This window comes from Bidens hawaiensis, unplaced genomic scaffold (assembly GCF_021521415.1).
Source record: "Bidens hawaiensis isolate Kalapana, Puna unplaced genomic scaffold, B.hawaiensis_p1.1 tig00004021_1, whole genome shotgun sequence".
NCBI classification, from domain to species: domain Eukaryota; kingdom Viridiplantae; phylum Streptophyta; class Magnoliopsida; order Asterales; family Asteraceae; genus Bidens; species Bidens hawaiensis.
In genome coordinates, this window is record NW_027491237.1 from 2,025,763 (window position 1) to 2,033,182 (window position 7,420).

At 34.3% G+C, this 7,420-nt stretch overlaps 1 non-coding gene across 1 annotated transcript; it reads left to right on the forward strand.

Moving 5' to 3' along the window:
* Nucleotides 1-409: 409 nt before the first annotated feature.
* Nucleotides 410-483, forward strand: TRNAW-CCA (transfer RNA tryptophan (anticodon CCA)). Its single transcript has one exon. It is a non-coding gene; the product is annotated as a tRNA-Trp (tRNA).
* Nucleotides 484-7,420: the final 6,937 nt, after the last annotated feature.

Consider the following 7,420-nt stretch of genomic DNA (forward strand, 5'->3'; position numbering starts at 1 on the left):
GTAGTTCAGTGTCTAGTGTCTGTAATCGCGTTTGTAATATTTTTATGTTTTGTATAAGCGAAGTTGCTAACAAGTTCGCTGATATGGGCGAACTTGTTAGTCAAGCGAAGTTAGTGACAACTTCGCCTGAACATGCCAGGCGAAGTTGTCGTGATTATATAAGCCATCTGTTACGGCTTAAGATTAAAAAAAAAGGAGAATTCAGTTTTCGTGTATTTGAGTCAGAGAGAGTCTGTAATCAAGTGATCTTCGTATCACGTGTTTAAGGTTGGTATACAACGTGTTTGATTATCGTGTATTAATCGTATTGTTTTCTATACTCGTAACGTTCTTACGTAGGGATTCCGCACCTGCGTAGTACGCGATATCTCGTGTAGATCCGGCTGGGGAACCTACATATGATAAGAAAGCGCTCTTAGTTCAGTTCGGTAGAACGCGGGTCTCCAAAACCCGATGTCGTAGGTTCAAATCCTACAGAGCGTGATTCAAATTCGACGGAAACACTAACTGGAACTGGAACAACAATCTTAATTTGACCTCCTGGATATTAAAGAAAGGAGGAGGTAAAAAGGGGGGGTGTTAATTAATCAAAGGTCCAACTGATCGCCATGCCTGTATTGTAAATATGCAGTTACAAATAATCCAGCCAAAGTAATAGGAATTAGACCTAACACGATTCCAAAAAGAAAACTTCAATCATTTCAATTTGTTTGAAAGGAGAAAAAAGAGGTAATATATATACCTAAATATTAATCCGAATTACCACGAATCTCAATATTGGTCATTGACACGATAAGTAACTAGAAATACACAGAAGTTCGCGGAAAGATTTCCTTTTATGAATTGTGCAATTCATTTCAAATAAGTCGTATCTTGCTCAGACCAATAAATAGAGCTGAGGTTATAGTTAAAGCCGTTAGTAGAAAACCGAAATAAACTAGTTATTATAGGAATCAAGGATCTCAATGAAATATGTTATTTTTATACATATGTTTATAAAAAAAGCACTTACCTGAGTTTAATTTTTTACAAAATAGGAGAGAAACAAAAATACCAATTGCAAGCTTTTGATTCAAATATCATTATAGACAGCACTAACAAGGATAAAGTCACAACTTTATGAAAAGAAATTGATTAATCGTCTGTAACATCTACGCATACCGCGTTTGCAATCAGTGAATGCATTCTTGGATCATTTTTCAATTCAACTAATAAGAATTAGGTCGTGTAATTTCGTTTTAAAACGAAACTCTTTTCGAATCATTATGGAATCAAATTATAAAATTATTACTATTTTTTATTGAATCAATTTTCAATTTTAGAGCAAACGGTAATCTTATAAAACTTTTACTTTCATTTTAACTAATTTTAAATAATTTCATTTTAACTAATTTTAACTAATTAGATTTCGTAATAGGTTCACTCATATAATATCTTGAATGAATGAGAACAAAAAGTGATCGCACTATCACTCGAAAAAAATAGGTGTTTTAGTTCAACTATATTATAAGACTAGTCATTTCCATTCTCTTTTTCTTTATAAGTTCTAGTTTGTATCTTTCCTATTAGAAATCCTCCTCTTTCCTACTAGAAATCCGCCTCTTTGTAGTTAGGTCAAAAAAGAACCTTCAGATCTCAGATTTCGATCTAATACAACAATGCATGCATTATTGATTCCAATTATTTCATTCGTTGTTCTTTTTCGTTTATCGAAGAAAATTTCCTATTATTCCTTATTACCGGACGACTAACCAATTCCTTAAAAGATAAAAAAAGATTTCAACAAAAAGCGCTTATACAACTATGAATAACAAAGCTCAAATCTACTTACATTTGCGGTAATATTCTAATTCATTTCATGAATTATTAGAAACTCACTTATCATATTCACATTTTACCTTATCCTTAGTTTATAGCCCTAAACTCATAATGGCGATAAATAGATTATTTGAAATTCAATAATTTTCTATTGAATGGGACATTATTTTACATCGACACACAAGTAAAGGAAGAAAGAAATTATTTAGCACCTTTTTCCAATACTTATTGAAAGTGCATTGCTGTCTCAGAAGAAGGATAGCTATACTGATTCGGTATACTCTAAAGACGCCCTCGGTACAATATTGACGATCTCACAAAGATAATTTTCAGTGAATTTACAGTTACTGATCCAATCTTATACGTCAGCACTGGTTTAGCTTACGATGTGTTTGGAAGCCCTCGGCCAAACAAGTATTTCACAGAGAACCGACAAGGAATTCCATTAATCACCGGCCGTTTTGATTCTTTGGAACAACTCGATGAATTTAGTAGATCTTTTTAGGAGGCCTCAATGACCATAGATCGAACCTATCCAATTTTTCAAGTGCGATGGTTGGCTGTTCACGTCCTAGCTGTAGCTACCGTTTCTTTTTTGGGGTCAATATCAGCAATGCAGTTCATACAACAATAAACCTAATCCGAATTATAGAGCTACGACACAATCAAACCCAAACGAACAAAATGTTGAATTGAATCGTACCAGCCTCTACTGGGGGTTATTACAACAATAAACCTAATCCGTTTTGATTCTTTGGAACAACTCGATGTTTTATTTTCCAATTATTTCTTCAATTAAGAAAACGAGAGAGAACTAAAATAATAGACTAATCATTCTAGATATTTTCTCTCTTAGCCCATTCGGAAGAATCTCATCTCATAATTATCCATGACTGTTTATTTCTCTAGCATGACCACTTGATGGAAATATGGAGGGAAGTGGCGGAAATGGCCGATACTACTGGAAGAATTCCTCTTTGGATAATAGGTACTGTAGCTAGTATTCTTGTGATAGGTTTAGTAGGCGTTTTCTTTTATGGTTCTTATTCCGGGTTGGGTTCTGTAGTAATAGGATGAAATGAGTTGTCACATGAAAGTGTAAGAAGTCAACAGATTCCCTTCTTTGTTTGTCTGATTTGAGGGAGAAGGTCCCGTTGATTTCTTAATAATTATAAGATTTTTTTATAAGTTCATTGAATAAGTTCTATTTACTCAATCAATTTTCCCCTCCTCTTTTGTTTGTCCACCACTTTTATATTTATAGTATACGCAATAATTCATTATTATAAGATAATATAATAACAAGAAAAAATACATAATAACTCTAAAAAACGTTCTGATACGTCTCAAAAAAATAGAAAATAAAACTAGGAATGTTGGACGAACAGTATAAAGATAAAGAATAATTATTATTTCGACACAAGAAAAGGGTGTGAAAAATCCCTTTCTTGTGTCGAAGACTAGGAAAACTACTAACCCCTCCTAGAAATATTTGTTCCATTCATTTATCCGTTCTATTTCGCGTTTCCTTTTGGATAGGATCTAGCCAAAGTAAATTGTATTAGAATCAAATGCATTTTATGACATTTCAATCTCACAATAGCAATATAATAACATCACCCTAGTTTTTTTGAAAAAAAAAACAACAAACAAAGAAAGAGGTGGTCAAGACAAATAGTCTTCTTCACAATCTACATACTATGGCTAGGGATATGGTACAAGGAATTACCGGCATCTTGTAGAAAAACAGTATAAAAAAAGCTTTACTAATTTCTTGTTTATATCATAATTACTAAAAAGAATTTGGTTCTTTTTAAAAACATGATGTCGAAAAATGCGCGAGTTTAAAAATTCATTTCGGACAATTGAACCTTCTCGAACTGCTTCTTTTTAAGAACCAAAAATATTTGTGCCAAAATAACATATGTGAAGAAGAACAAAAGGCCTTGTACACGTAATGGATCTTGCAGTACTATTTCTGCATCTCCCTGACCAAATCCGCCCACATTAGGATTACTTGTCAACGGTTGATCCAATTTGATAGATTCGCCTTCTGAAACAAGAAGTTCTGTCCCCGAAGGGATAATATAAACCACTTGACGTCCATCTGATGCATTCGCTATGGTTATTTCGTATCCCCCCTTTTCTTTTCGTAAGATTTTGCTTACTATACCTGATGTTGTAGCATTATAAACTGTATTGTTACCTTTGCTCCCGTCGGGATAAATCTGGCCCCTTCCCTAGTTTCCACCTACGTAGATAGGATATTTTAAGAAGTGAACGTCTTTCTTAGTAGCGGGGTCTAGGGAAAGAATAGGAAAGGTAATTTCACTATATTTCTGACCAGGAATAGAGCCTATAACAAGAATATTTTTTTGATTGGGGCGATAGCTCTGAAAAGACAGATTACCCATGTTTTCTTTTATCACGGGGAAATACGATCAGGAGGGGCTAATTCAAAACCCTCTGGTAAAATAAGAACAACCCCTACATTCAAAGCCCCTTTTTTACTATTAGCAAGAACTTGTTTCAGTTGCGTATCATAAGGAATTCGAACAACTGCTTCAAATATATTATCGGGAGGTACCGCTTGCGGAACCTCAATATCCACCGGTTTATTAGCTAAATGGCAATTGGCGCATACAATACGTCCGGTCGCTTCTCGTGGATTTTCATAACCCTACTGTGCAAAAATGGGATATGCATTTGAAATGGGTGTACGAGTTATTATATATATCATGAGCGATACGGAAATAGATCGAGTAATCTGTTCCTTTATCCAAGAAAAATTATTTTTAGTTTGCATGGTCCAATCATTGATCCCGAAAATTTCTACAATAAATTGGGGTAGGTCACTACTGGAGTTTCTTATCCATGGTTATGTTATTTACTGGAATAAATAGACTTGATTAATATATAGGATTATAGGATGAATCTCCGGGATGGGTAGAAATAGATAGCGATTTTCAATGTTTTGCTTATGTAAGAAACATTATAATTGGATTAAGTAGACCATTTTTTAGTCATTCATTGAATGATAAATCACTAAAACTGACGGAGATACGCGATTTAAATAACGGAAAATCCAATATTTGAAAATTGTATCTAGAATGATTGGAAAAGTTGAAACAAGGCCAGGTATAATTTGATCATTATGAACAAATCCAAAATCCTTGTAGACAAAGCCAATAATCAATTCCCAACCATGGGGTGAATGAAATCCAATACATAAATCAGTTAATAAAAGAAGAGAAAAAGCTTTTATTGTGTCACTTAAGTTATATGGGAATTCCTGAGCCCAAGAGTTAAGAATAACAAGTTCTTTATTACCTAAAATAGAATAACCACTTATAATAATGAAACATATTATATTTGTCAAGAAGTGCAAAATCATATGAATACGACCCTCGTTGTGTATCTTGATTAATTGGATTGTTTATTTGTGAATTCCTATACGAAGGTATTGTAGATGTGTCTCCGAGTATTCCTTGATCATTTCTTTTAAGAAAAGTGTTGGTGCATAGATGTCAGTAGTTCATATGTCTAATGTCTGTAGTCGAGTCTGTAATATTGTTTATGTAATTTTTTGTTTAAATCGAAGTTGTTGACAAGTTCGCCTAGGCGAACTTGTTAACCAAGCGAAGTTGTTGACAAGTTCGCCTAGGCGAACTTGTTGAACGAGCGAAGTTATAGACAATTTCGCCTGAGGCGAAGTTGTCGTGTATTTATACTGTTTACGGGTTTACTGTTTAGAGGTTGATCGATTTGGTTATTTACGTGTAATTCAGTAAGTCTATTGACGTGAGGTCGAGAGTCTGTAAGTATCTTGGTTCGAGTTATTAATATAACGTGGTTTTGTTCGTATCGTGTTCGTGTGTTCGTGAGCTAATATTCTACGTCCGTAACGATCTACACAGGGATTCTGCACCTGTGTATATCGGGATATCTCGTGTGATCCGTCTGGGGAACCTACAAAAAGGAGTTCCTCTGATTCTATGAATTTTTCTAAAATACTCTTTTCTTCAATATCATTCAAAAAAGTTTCGGATTGCCTAGGATTCCACCATAAGTAACCCATGATTCCAGACTTTTTTGAAATAAGAGAGAAATCCACCAGGGCAAAATTACTATAGATACAAGATATAAAAGACGAGTGAATGCTTTCTTTTTTGCCATTTTTTCATCTGTGAATTGTTAATGAACCCATCTCATTCGTCGACTCTATGTAATCTAAGATTTCTCTCACGCATCAGTTCTATTACAAGTTATCGAACCTATGAATCTATTCACTATTTTTTATTTGTAATTTCGTGGTTAGACCTTGAATCTAGAAAAAAAAGACAGAAATAGACGAAAAATTCGAATGAATAAATAATAAAGAATAAAAAAGTATTGTTTCCCGATAGTAAAATTCGAAGCACATATCTCCTTTCGATGAATGCTTCGAAAATTCAATCTAAAATTCAATTTCAATATTCAATAATGAATATAAATATTTTTAAGATTTTGATATGAAAGAATTCCTTTTCTATCATTATATAAAAATAGCTAAGATTTCTAAAATATTTAAGTGACTATGAGTAGTCAGGGATAGAAGAATTGAGGGAATTTTCTGAAGAATCTTGTGAAATGAAAAAGGGTGGCAAAAAACGACAGAAAGAAATTGGCTAGTTATCATTATAAGAGATCCAATTTTTTGGTCATTAAGGAGCACAAAAAGAAGCGTCGAAAAATTGACAAGATATTATCTATCTAAATATAAAGTCTCAATTCCTACAAGTAAAAAGCAAATAAAAAGGGGGGATATTTCCTTATTTCGAAATGGTTGATTATGAGATATATCAATTTTTTATTCATTTTTTTATTGAGTTGTGTATATTTCGATACAGGTGGTGCGCATATTTTGTTTTATGGGTTGCGCTTTTTGGCAGCTGTAAGGCCCCGAACCCGGTAGCCCTACTTTAGCGTCAGATTTACTCATAAACACAGTTCGTACAAATCAGAGTTCATTAAAACTTTCGTGGAATACAAAAACTTTCATAAAACATTTCATAACAAAACACGTCTTGTCTTAAAACATCATTTTGTCTTTCAAAATAATCGAAACATTTAACTTAATCGTCTTGAGTCTTCCGATGCCAGCCTCTTATTCAGTGCCACGTGTCTCCTCAAGCGAGCTGCCTCATCCTACTCACCTGCGTGCATAGTAAAAGTCAGCTACGCTGAGTGAGTTCTAGTTAATCGTACGCCATACAATACAACACATACATACATATCCGAAGATACATATCCATACTTCACTAGTTACCCTTCTGTTCTACATACATACTTGCTACCATACATACATACATATCTACAATCACTAACCTCAGTCTACCGAGAGTACGTTCATAGTCCGCCGTCTATACCTGTACTCACGATCGTGAACACGTAAAAGGTCCGCAGTCCTTACCTATGTTCACCATTCATGGTACGTACAAGGTCCGCGGTCCTTCCCTATACCATCATACATCCACAACACGTACAAGGTCCACGGTCCTTCCGTATGTTGCAACCTAATTCATAGCACGTACGAGGTCCGCAGTCCTCCCCTATGCTAAAG